Raw genomic sequence first — 13,792 nt, forward strand, 5'->3', positions numbered from 1 at the left:
CTGGTGGCGCTAGTGGCAAACAACCAGCCTGCCAATGTAAGAGACAGAAGAGATGCGGGTTGGATCCCTAGGTTGGGAAGATTCCCTGGAGGAGGACATGGCAACCCACTCCAGTATTCTTGCCTGGAGAATCCCATGAACAGAGGAGCCTGAGTGGGGGTTGGGGGGGGGGGGCGGGGGGCGGGGGGAGATAGCCCATAGGGTCGCACAGAGTCGGACACGACTGAAGAGATTTAGCACGCACGCACCACCTGGTAACCAGCAACAGAGCTACGCTCAACAGAGACAGATTTGCAAGATTTAGCGCAATTAATGCCAGGGCTGAAGTTTAGGAAAGTGGCGTCCTAGTCCTTTCTCTATCAACAGTGAAATCATGCTGCTGCTGCTAAATCGCTTCAGTCTTGTCCGACTCTGTGCGACCCCACAGACGGCAGCCCACCAGGCTCCCCTGTCCCTGGGATTGTCCAGGCAAGAACACTGGAGTGGGTTGCCATTTCCTTCTCCAATGCATGAAAGTGAAAAGTGAGAGTGAAGTTGCTCAGTTGTGTCCGACTCTTCGAGACCCCGTGGACTGCAGCCTACCAGGCTCCTCTGCCCATGGGATTTTCCAGGCAAGAGTACTGGAGTGGGTTGCCATTGCCTTCTGCTTCATGTTTATTCAGGATTTTATTTAAGGTTAATTCCTTTTTGGAACAAGAGATAATATAAAGAAGTTAACAAATGAAAATTCGAGAAATTTGGCTGTGTCTATTCCCCACTCTGTTTCTGTTTCTTTATCTGTAAAATGACGCAAGAACTTCTGCTCCTGGGCTCTTCAAATGGAACCTCACAATCCCAACTTCTCCTCCTGGGCACGCACATCCAACCTCATTCAGTCTCAAGGCTCTCAACAGCTTTTCCCCAGCTCCCTTTTCTATCAGGACTTCTCTTTGCCTACAAAGGCAAGTCATCCCTTCCCTCCCAGGGCATCAGACCCTCCATCTAACTGTGCTGCAAGCACACATCCAGGTGTCTGAGCTTGACTGCCTTTAAAATGTTGTTTTCTAGCCTTCAAGTCGGAGAAGGCGATGGCACCCCACTCCAGTACTCTTGCCTGGAAAATCCCATGGACCAAGGAGCCTGAAAGGCTGCAGTCCATGGGGTCACAAAGAGTCGGACACGACTGAGTGATTTCACTTTCACTTATCACTTTCGTGCATTGGAGAAGGAAATGGCAACCCACTCCAGTGTTCTTGCCTGGAGAATCCCAGGGACAGGGGAGCCTGATGAGCTGCCGTCTATGGGGTTGCACAGAGTCTGACACAACTGAAGCGACTTAGCAGCAGCAGCAGCAGCAGCCTTCAAATAGTCTCTCTGGGGCACTTGCATCTGGTTTTAAGCATTTTGGAAAACAATGGCTACTTAACCAGTCACTTGCTTGGTTCCCTTGGCAATTGCTTTAAAATACAGAATCAAATTAGAGTGGAAATTTTCTTTGATTGTTTCATTAAAGTCATGCACACTTTCTATTAAAATATGTAAAATATAGTATAGTATACTATATATGTGCTATAATATATACTGTAAACTTAATAATTCATCCAGAATCAATAAGTGGTGACCAGCTCAAATACCCTCTAATGTTTCCCACCACCAAGTAAAGGAAGCCCAAACTCCTTAACAAGACATTCAAGACAATTCACAGTCCACACCTAACCAGCTCCAGCCTTATCTATCTACCATTCAGTTCAGTTCAGTTGCTCAGTCATGTCCAACTGTTTGTGACCCCATGAATCGCAACAGCTGAAGCCTGGCTTGGAGAATTTTGAGCATTACTTTACTAGTGTGTGAGATGAGTGCAATTGTGTGGTAGTTTGAGAGTTCTTTGGCATTGCCTTTCTTTGGGATTGGAATGAAAACTGACCTTTTCCAGTCCTGTGGCCACTGCTGAGATACCCCTAGGTAGTCATTCTAGTGCATTTCTTCTCCCACGACATAGTACTTCAGTAGGTTGGGTGCCCACATTCTCTAGAATGCCCTTGAACCTCATCTCCAACTTTTCCAAGTCCAGATTAAATACCACTTTTTTGCAAGAAGCCTTTCCCTTTCCTCACATTTAACGACACAAAATACTCAGTTGTCTAGTATTTGTTTTCAGTAAATTTAACATGTTTTGTGTTTATTGATACCCAGTATTCTAGAAATAATTCCCATGTCCAAGTAGCAAAGGACATAAACATTATTATGCAAACAAGTGGGTTGTAAATATTATAGCAGACTGTATAATAAAGCTCATTCCCAGTTTAAGGATGAGCTGTTCTCATAAAGGGATTAAAGCTTCTTTCACCTTGTTTGTGTTAGAAAAACTTTGATGCAGGTAATAAAAAACCTGTCTCTACTAGCTTAAACAGCAAACAAAATGTAGTATTTCCTGTAGGAAGGCTCAAGATAGCAGGTGCTGAGGTTAATTAATTCATGTTTAATATTGTCAAGGACCCAGATTGTTCTCATCTTTCCACCACTCCATCTTCAGCTTACTAACATTGTCCTTAGGTAGTTCTTCTCAGGGTTCCAAAATGGCTGCCATAGTTCCAGGCATCACTTGAAGATATGTAAAGTCCAGCCTCCAAAATGAGACTCAATTCAATTCAGTTCAGTCGCTCAGTCGTGTCCGACTCTTTGCGACCCCATGAATCGCAGCACCCCAGGCCTCCCTGTCCATCACCAACTCCCGGAATCCATCGAGTTGGTGATGCCATCCAGCCATCTCATCTTCTGTTGTCCCCTTCTCCTCCTGCCCCCAATCTCTCCCAGCATCAGAGTCTTTTCCAATGAGTCAGCTCTTCACATGAGGTGGCCAAAGTACTAGAGTTTCAGCTTTAGCATTATTCCTTCCAAAGAACACCCAGGGCTAATCTCCTTCAGAATGGACTGGTTGGATCTCCTTGCAGTAGTCTTCCTTTAAATTTCTTCTTACGAATGAGTCAGTTATACCAGCAGACCCCTCAGAAGATCTTTCTTCCTATTTATTTGGCCAGAACAGGACCATATGCCTCTCTGCACAATTTCACTAGCAAAGGAGATGAGATAATCATCACTGATAACAAATCAGGATTTACCTTTGAGTTATATTGGTGAGGAGGGAGTACGGGAAAGGCAAGAATTAAGACAGGCAATATCAAAACAAAAGCTGAATTTTAGTCAGTATCTCAGTCATCTATTCCTGCATACAAACTATCACAAAGCTTACTGGCTTTAAAAAAAAAGTCTATTTTCCTGAAGAATCTGGGCTGGGGAGAAAGGAGTGATTCCCAGGGAAGAAGGGAAGATTATTAGGTAGGTATTTAAAAGTATTTCTCTGCAATTTATTATGGTATATGATTTGAAAATCAAATATCCTCATATTTAAATTATTCTTGTGAATATGTATGTGTGTCTGTGCTCAATTGTGCCTGTGTGCACCAGGCTCCTCTGTCCACAAGATTTCCCAGGCAAGAGTACTGGAGTGAGTTGCCATTTCCTTCTCCAGGGATCTTCCCGACCCAGGGATTTAACTCACATCTCCTGCATCTTCCTGCAGATTCTTTACCACTGAGCCACCTGGGAAGCCCCCAAATTATTCTTATATTGGTCCTTTCCACAAAATATGGTATACATTTTGTATATTTGGAAAATATACACACAAAAATTGTGTATATTGATTTAGTCAATAGTAAGTTGGCTAAACTCAACTGGCAATTTTCTTAGAGGGTGGTAAAATCATTTTTACTCTTTTCCTTTGTTTTTTTCCTAAAAACTAGCTACATAATGGACTCCACATCTTAAGTTTTCCTTTCAATAATAATGCTTAAATGAAGGAAGTAATTTTTGCCCCAAAATCTTTAGCTTGCAGATATCTAAGAATTAAGATCAGGAGGATAGCAAGTAATTTTTTTGATTTAGCAAATAATTTGTTAATGCAATTACTAACCATGGGAATATTACCCTTTTGAAAATCAGTAAATCACAGAAGCTTTTGAAGACATAATAATTAAGTAATCATTCCCCTCTTTTACAGGGCTGGTAGGAAAATTGCAACATACAGTCTTTGTTTTGTAATGTCATGTTATCGTAAATGGACCTTCTAGTTCTCTTGTAACTTTATATACCTGAGGCAGAAAAAAAAAAAGTTCTTAAGTGGTTACTATAGTTAGATTCATATCATTTACTAAAATAATATATGGTATTCCTTTTGTGACTATATCTTCCATCTTCTTATAAATGTATAACTGCCGCTATAACAATACCCAGTCAGATGATGAATGTTCATATATTAATGCTACCTCTCTCCCTTTTTTTTTGCCCAAGAAACTCATGGCAGCACTGGAACAAAATTGAATGTATTTCAACATCATCTTTGTGAATCATAGACCATTAAAGCCGAAATCAGCCCCAGAATCAGCTCTCTCATTTGATAAGTGAAGAAAGAACTTAAAGAATTTTCTGGAAGTTTCCAGGCTAATTAGTGGTAGTGTGAGATCTCATTATCTTGTTTTCTGGTTGACTGGTCTTTACACCACATAATACTATTAATGATTAACATTAGTTAGTTAGTTAGTGTTAGTCGCTCAGTCGTGCTGACTCTTTGCGACCCCATGGACTGCAGCCCATCAGGCTCCTCTGTCCATGAGATTTTCCAAGCAAGGATACTGGAGTGGGTTGCCATTTCCTTCTCCAGGGGATCTTCCCAACCCAGGGATCGAACCTGGGTCTCCTGCACTGCAGGCAGATTCTTTACCGACTGAGCTACAAGGGAAGCCCCCTTAACATTAAGGACAGAGCTAAGTTTAACCAGGTTATCAAGTCAGATTCTTTAATGTGGAGTTGGTGGTGCCCACTCAGTCATGTTCCTGCAGGGGGCAGGGTTTCCATTCTATCCTCAGGGGCAGAGAGCTTATCCTGTAACCTCCAGCCCATCATACCCAGAGAGCCCACCTAGCACTATGTATACCGTCAAGCCCCACTCACAGATACCTAAGATCTCCTCAGACCCCTGTTTTGTTACATGTCCTAGCAGCCCAGGAAAAACCAGGGTACGAGGAATGTGCTTGATAAGGTGCTTCTCTCTTCCATGCTTGTTTTTTAGTTAGTGAGGAGAAGGGGGAAAGGAAGAATGCAATTGATAGTGTATTTCTTGCCATCTCCTCGCCATCGCACTGAATTTAGAGCCAAATTTTAAGATTAGAATCTGACAGCTCAATCATATAAGTAGGTTTTTTGTTCTTAAATGCTAGTTGAATTTTCCCCCTTAAATAATTATCTGGATTTAGAAATCCCAGGGTCTGTATTTTTTCAATATGAAATTATTCCATTTGCTTCATTTATTTAAATCCACAACTCATCTGTTCAATTCATACACTTAAAAACAGGAGGAAGGAAAATGTACTCTAACTCTCTAATATTTTTTTAACTAAAGCACAACTAAGAAAATGAAGCCTCTTCATTCCCCTCTTCCTCCACCTTCTCTTCCTCCTCTTCTTCCTCTTTGACCAACAACTGCTATAATCCACACTAATGAGGTAGACTGTGCTAAGAATTTTCTTCACTTAACATTTCTCATTATTAATAAATTTTACACTGACAACTATAAAGTGAACACTTAGGATTTATGCACCTAACCTAATTACATATGCTGCATGTATGCATTTCATTATTTACTTGACAGATTCATTCCTTGATATCATAAATAATTAAACAAGAATCAAATATTAACAATCAGATACATATTAATTCTCCTCAAATCTGTAGAAACAAACTATATTTTTATCTTCAGTTCAACAAGCACTGATTAAAATGTCTTCATTAGGCAAATTTCATAAGCAAAGTTCTTGGTCTACATTTCTAACCTTCTCTAAAAATTAAACCTGGGCCAAATTATTCCAGAATTACTTCATGGAAAAAATAAATATAGCAGTATTTCTAACAAGTCATTGTATTCATAATCTTTCTCAAGCACTGTTGCATCTTATATGTGGAACATTAATCTTTGTGTTTGTTGGGAATTTTCAAATATAGTTTTTATTATAAACTAGGAACCAGCACCATCTTGGTTCTTAGTAGCATATTACCAGAGCTGCTTGTCTTATGAGTTGATGGGTTTAACCAAACAATAATTATATAACTTGTTTAAAGAATAATTTCTAGGCATTGTGGATAATGGTAAGAACTACATTTATTGGGGCTGAAATTTTACCCTGAGATTAAAATGTGTGGCTGTTACTTTTTCTGCTTTTAATGAGCTAGGTTTAAAGTTTTTTATTCATGTATATCAGCATCTTCATTGATCAATCTTTTCTCACATATTATCAAATTTGCTTTGGTAGAGCATACTATACAATTTCATCATTTAAAAAATGTTAAAGATTCATGGATAGCCACATTATTCATAATAGAAGATTAATGCCAGGCTGACAGGTTTTTGTAAAGATCTAACTCTTTTTTTCTAAGTGCATATACCATATCTATGTGAAACATACCTCTGATGTTGCATATTGATTACTCTCTTCTCTTCTCTTCTAAAGCTAAAGAGAGAATATTATGGAATGATTGTCAGGGTTAGTGTGTCTCTGACCTACACATGTACTATTAATAATTTATGAGCTGACTTGAAATACAGCATCAAGAAACCAACTGAGGACCACTGCCACTGCCTGGAATGACATATACTGGGGGTTGACAGCATGTGCACCCAGATTTTGAGGTCCTGTTGTTAAAATATGTAGAGAGACACAAACGTTCTAAGTGCCAGAGCTAACTGAATGGAAAGAAGCCACGCTTCTTTGTTACAAATCTCTAGTAGCTATATTTATGTCTTTTCATCCTATCCTTTCCATGCCATGAAATTTTCTTATTAAATTATTTACTCAGCTTGCCAAGTGAACTCATGGTGTCTATAAACATTAGAGAGTCTCCACTCAAGAAATATGGAGGTATAGTAAGCAGAAGCTCGGGTCTTCTTATTTCCCACATTCCTTCACACTCAGAGGTTGTCTGAGTGGATCCTTCCAGACTGTGTTCTATGCTCACACAAAGATGGTGGGGGTGGGGAGATAGAGTCCCCCCTACCCTCAAAAATGGTATCACACTCTACACACTGTGCTGCAATTTGTTTTTTTCACACAACATATTGAATACATTTCCCAGATCAGCACATATGTTTGTAGTTCTTTTTTTTTTTCCACTTTTTTTCTCATTTATTTTTTAATTGGAGGAAAATTGCTTTACAATGTTGTATTGGTTTCTGCTGAACAATAATGCAAATCAGCTATAATTATACATATATCCCCTCCCTCTTGAGCCTCCCTGCCCTCCCCAGATCCCACTCCTCTTGGTCATCACAGAGCACCAGCCTGAGCTCCCTGTGTTATATAGCAACATCTCACCAGCTGTAGTTCATTTTTTAAACAACAACATAGTGTTCCATTTTATAGAATACCATGGCTCATTTATCCATCCCCTTATCAATAGATTGTTAAGCTTCAGATTTTTCACAATTGAAAAACAATGCCACATACACTGAACATATATACTGTGTACTTGCTTAACTATTTCGCTAAGACAGAGTTCCAGAAGTGAAATTGTTAGGTCAGTAACTAATCTTTTAAATCTCCTTAACCCATCAATTAGGTAAGAATCAATAAGTATTACTATTTAGGATTTAAATATTATAACATTTCATTAATAGATTCGCTTATAATATGTAAGTGTATTTTTTTTAAAAACATACTTTTACAACTTTAAGAGTATGGAGTAATTTTGGGAAAAGATTATGTTTTAGCTACATTAATTTCATATGTGAGTAGCTTTCTGCAAAAGCAGAGTAAAGTCAATATTGTTTCCAATGTTTTAGCAATATGTCATCAAGTCACATGTCTGTATATATTATTTTTAACATCAATGTCCAAAGCAGCCAGTCTTCATTTAAGCAATGCTACCCATAACTAAGGATGTTTATGGAGATTGACAACTGTTAAACCACTGAATGCTTCTCAAAATATATTCAAAAAATTATATGTGTGAAAACATTTCATCTACGAAATCTAATTAAAAGCAAGGTTATATTTATTTGAAACCATAAACTTATAAAATTTCCTGCTTTTCACCTAAACTGTTTGAAGCCTTCTACAAACAGTGTGATGGTTACCTAGTGTGTCAGGTTCTATTATGTGAACTAGAATATGTTTTCAGAGAAGAAGCTTGCATCCGATGACAGACACTTCCTATCTGCTAGGATTCATATATAAAAATTGGAACATTGATCATTTCATGTAGAGATTTTCCATAGCAAGAAGATAAAGGGAAATCTTGTTATGCTAACTGATTTACTAGTCAAAAGTAGCCAGGACATTGAAACCTAGAAACTAGTTAATGGTTTGTAACAAGTCAGAAATAAAGATGTTCAACCAAGAAAATGACATTAAGCAGCACTGGCTACAAGAGAAAAGAGCAGCCTGTCGGAATCACACGAGGACTGTGGTGACAGGTAGACAATAAAACGGGATGACACTGGGTCCTCTCCCCAGGGGTGTTTTCAACAGCTTTCTCTTGGGAGTTTCCATGCACTTCCTTTGTAGGAAACCTTCCCTTTAAAAATGGCAGCAGCCCCCTTGGAGGTCTTATTAAAATTCTCCTTCCACGTTATGAAGTGTGTTGTTTAAGGCAGATGGCAGTGCCCGAACAGTTCATTCTTCATTGTATAAAGGAAAGTGAGGACAACAGTCATACCAAGAAGGTAGCTTGTGGCTGACATATCCCAGTAATATTGCACGGTGGCCATCGTCAGAGAGGAGATGAATCAAAGGGGAAAATCAGTCCGCAATCCCACCTAAGATGGCAGAAAGCATGAATCTAAACAAAAGCAATATGGTATGTAATGAATATTTCATATTCAGATTGATACCCATTATATCTGCAAACAAATTGCATATACCAGTTAAACCTCCATAGCACCACTAGGATAAACAGTGTTTTTGTTTTAAGAGAAATTTCCTTTCACTCATTCTCCACTAGAAAACTGCAGCTAAAACAGTGTAACTCTTCCCACCTCATTACAGACTATAAAGGCTATGCCACGCAAGAACTGAAAGAAAGCCAAGAGCCTACCTATTGCCCCATGACTTCTTTAATACAAGTAATTTCAAGGAATCAATCTACTTTATCTGAAATAATGCTATCACTTTTTTACTTAACCCTGTTCTAATGTAAAGTTAAATAATTTCCTGTATGTCTAAAATAGTATAATGCCACCAAACTATTTCCAATAGAGTAATAGCTTTGAGAAAACTCTTCTAAACCATTTCTCTCTTTTTTTATTCTATCCCAACATATTTTAAGTTATATGACAAAATAAACATTTCATAACCTTTTTCAGCTGAATTTTTTTTCTACTAATGTCATTTCAACCAGTGGGAGATCTATATTTTCCATGCTGCAGTTCAACATCTAAAATTATTTCTGATATAGATTAGCTGTCCCTTCGTGAACCATGAAAGACAAAATCTAAGCCTCTTTAAGCCCGTCTTGTTTGACAGCATGCACGTATTTACACGAAATATAAAGCAAATATTTGTTCTTTTCATACAAGCTGTCAGCACAAACTTGCATTGTTTAGAAACCTGTTTAGACAAACAGAATTGGCATTTACCACATAACATATGGTAAAAGGTCAACAATAGGTAAAATCAAAGATTATCAAAAAATAAAGCTTGACATGCATTTGTGGAACCAAAGTTGATCACATTATGCCATAACTCATACAGTACATTGACAATTAAAATTGCATTGTTTATTCATTGTTTAAGAAAATGTGAGGCTTAATTTTAGTTGCTTACTTATCAGAATATTAACTTTTGGTTCACTGCATGGATAGGTGTAAGAAAACTGTTACCTGAAAAGTTCCCAATTAAAATTGCTTTTCACCTTTTTCTCCACAGAACTTTCTAACTGGTAATACTCTGGACATTTCTTGATATTACTGCCACCTAATCGGGTCACTGAGCTACCAACTCCAACTGCCCAGGACAGTCAGGCTCTTGCTTTAAGGAACTAGTGATTCCTGAGTGTGCAGGAGCAGTGATTTACCAAAAGATCAAATTTGCTTTCCTCCTGCCTTTAGGATTTGCACTATCATGGCTTTCCTGGCAAATGCCTCCATCCTGGGGGCACATTTCATCTACCCCTAGACCTGCTCTGTTGTGAAGCCACAAGGACAGAACTTCTTCTGCTTCCTGTGGACAGCGTCCCATCTGCTGAACACACATTTTAATAAGTGAACTCTATTTCAAGGGAAATACCTATTGGTATTAACAAGAAAATAGCATCTCTACAACATTCTCTGAAAAGAAATGCTGTCAGTGCCACTCATTCTACCTTCAAAGACAAGTCCCTGTAATTACTTTCTCCCCTTCATTTCCTTGTCTGGATAAAGCAACGAGATCAAGAGAACCTATCCATTTTCCCCAGATACCTTCCAAACTGTGCGTCCGCTTTTGCAGGCTGGGATCAGAAATTTCATTATCTGTATTTGTATTAGTAATTCACTGCACAGAGAGAACAGGGGGCAGAGGAGGAGAGCAAGCATGAAAGCAAACAGCAGACAGACAATTGTATATATGCAAATGCTTGCAAATTTCTGCCAGCATCTCCCTATCTATAACCAAGCAACATGGAAGCCTATTCATTCCTCAGTCGCTTCACTGCCAAACATGGTTGTGGATTTGAGGGGAATATTCAGGAAACACTGAACTTTCAGCCACTGAGACTAAATCTAACTCAAAAACTATTACATAAAAGGCTAATGCATAAATATAATCAATGATTTTCTAGAAAGACATGAGATATGCAACCTCCTGGCCACAGAGAGCAGAAAAACAAAGATGCCCTGGGAGGGGGTGGGAGAAGGGATCTGTTGCAAGTGACTGTCCAGCCCAATTGTTAGAAGACTGAAGGGTTGCCTCCAGGCTTAATGTTGTGTGTGTGCATAAGCTTCCTGGGCAAGAAGGGGTATGGGAAACCAAAAAGAGACACGATGAAGAAAATGCCCCCAAATTCATAAATACAAAGTGTTCACTGTCAAATGAATACACATGGTGTTTGAAAATGACAGCAAAAATCATCATGTATTTTGTTTCGCCTTGAAATCAATTATTCTCAAACTGTTGGTAATAGAAAATTTCATGACTTCATTCTTATATGTATACTCTCCTCACTGCAAATCCCTTTCACATATAGTGATTCTATTCATCCTCAAAATTATGTTTCAAGGTAAGGTCAGCATTATACCCAATTTACAAGTAAAGAAACCTGGACATGGAGGTTGAACCAGCTCCACTGTGAACAGAGAGCTAAAGGGGTGGGCCTGAAGAAAATCAAGAGACTTGTGAGAAGAGAAGGGACAGTTTTGTAGGTGAAACAATAGATGTTTACTACGTCTAATAGCTGTCCTTCAGCTACGGCCCCTGATTCATTCTGTCTGGTATTATGGTTAGATGTTTTCATGTGTATCTGCTCTCGGATGGACAGCCTGAGAACTATGTATCTGTTATCATTGTATCTCCTGAAGGACTCAGGACAATCCTTAGAATATAGGATATGCTCAATAAATGTATTTTTGACATTACTGTTTCATTAAACTAGTTTAAAGAAAGTGAAAATGAAGTCGCTCAGCTGTATCCGACTCTTTGTGATCCCATGGACTGTGGCCTACCATACTCCTCCGTCCATTGGATTTTCCAAACTGGTCTTTTAAACTAAAAGACTATTTCAGGTTTTTTAAGTTCTGTGGTGTCTTGTTCCTTTTATTTCATGGATATACATAAAATCTCAAACACTGTTAAATACCTTCTAATACTGTCACAAGAGAAGACTCTACACCTGGACATCACCAGATGGTCAACACCAAAATCAGAATGATTATATTCTTTGCAGCCAAAGATGGAGAAGCTCTATATAGTCAGCAAAAAACAAGACCAAGAGCTGACTGTGGCTCAGATCATGAACTCCTTATTGCCAAATTCAGACTTAAACTGAATAAAGTAGGGAAAACCACTAGACCATTCAGGTATGACCTAAATCAAATTCCTTATGATTATACAGTGGAAATGAGAAATAGATTTAAGGGACTAGATCTGATAGAGTGCCTGATGAACTATGGAATGAGGTTCATGACATTGTACAGTAGGCAGGGATCAAGACCATCCCCATGGAAAAGAAGTGCAAAAAAGCAAAATGGCTGTCTGGGGAGACCTTACAAATAGCTGTATAATAAGAGAAACAAAAAGCAAAGGAGAAAAGGAAAGATATAAGCATCTGAATACAGAGTTCCAAAGAATAGCAAAAAGAGATAAGAAAGCCTTCTTCAGTGATCAATGCAAAGAAATAGAGGAAAACAACAGAATGGGGAAGACTAGAGACCTCTTCAAGAAAATTAGAGATATCAAGAGAACATTTCATGCAAAGATGGGCTCCATAAAGGACAGAAATGGTATGGACCTAACAGAAGAAGAAGATATTAAGAGATGGCAAGAATACACAGAAGAACTGTACAAAAAAGATCTTCACGACCCAGATAATCACGATGGTGTGATCACTCACCTAGAGCCAGACATCCTGGAATGTGAAGTCAAGTGGGCCTTAGAAAGCATCACTATGAACAAAGCTAGCAGAGGTGATGGAATTCCAGTTGAGCTATTTCAAATCCTGAAAGATGACGCTGTGAAAGTGCTGCACTCAATATGCCAGCAAATTTGGAAAACTCAGCAGTGGCCACGGGACTGGAAAAGGTCAGTTTTCATTCCAATCCCAAAGAAAGGCAATGCCAAAGAATGCTCAAACTACCGCACAATTGCACTCATCTCACACGCTAGTAAAGTAATGCTCAAAATTCTCCAAGCCAGGCTTCAGCAATATGTGAACCATGAACTTCCTGATGTTCAAGCTGGTTTTAGAAAAGGCAGAGGAACCAGAGATCAAATTGCCAACATTCGCTGGATCATGGGAAAAGCAAGAGAGTTCCAGAAAAACATCTATTTCTGCGTTATTGACTATGCCAAAGCCTTTGACTGTGTGGATCACAATAAACTGTGGAAAATTCTGAAAGAGATGGGAATACCAGACCACCTGATCTGCCTCTTGAGAAATTTGTATGCAGGTCAGGAAGCAACAGTTAGAACTGGACATGGAACAACAGACTGGTTCCAAATCGGAAAAGGAGTACGTCAGGGTTGTATATTGTCACCCTGTTTATTTAACTTATATGCAGAGTACATCATGAGAAACGCTGGGCTGGAAGGAACACAAGCTGGAATCAAGATTTCTGGGAGAAATATCAATAACCTCAGATATGCAGAAGACACCACCCTTATGGCAGAAAGTGAAGAGGAACTCAAAAGCCTCTTGATGAAAGTGAAAGAGGAGAGTGAAAAAGTTGGCTTAAAGCTCAACATTCAGAAAACGAAGATCATGGCATCCAGTCCCATCAGTTCATGGGAAATAGATGGGGAAACAGTGGAAACAGTGTCAGACTTTATTTTTGGGGGCTCCAAAATCACTGCAGATGGTGACTGCAGCCATGAAATTAAAAGACGTTTACTCCTTGGAAGGAAAGTTATGACCAACCTAGATAGCATATTAAAAAGCAGAGACATTACTTTGCTAACAAAGGTCCATCTAGTTAAGGCTATGGTTTTTCTAGTGGTCATGTATGGATGTGAGAGTTGGACTGTGAAGAAGGCTGAGAGTCAAAGAATTGATGCTTTTGAACTGTGATGTTGGAGAA

The sequence above is a fragment of the Bos indicus genome, chromosome 4 (assembly GCF_029378745.1).
Source record: "Bos indicus isolate NIAB-ARS_2022 breed Sahiwal x Tharparkar chromosome 4, NIAB-ARS_B.indTharparkar_mat_pri_1.0, whole genome shotgun sequence".
NCBI lineage: Eukaryota > Metazoa > Chordata > Mammalia > Artiodactyla > Bovidae > Bos > Bos indicus.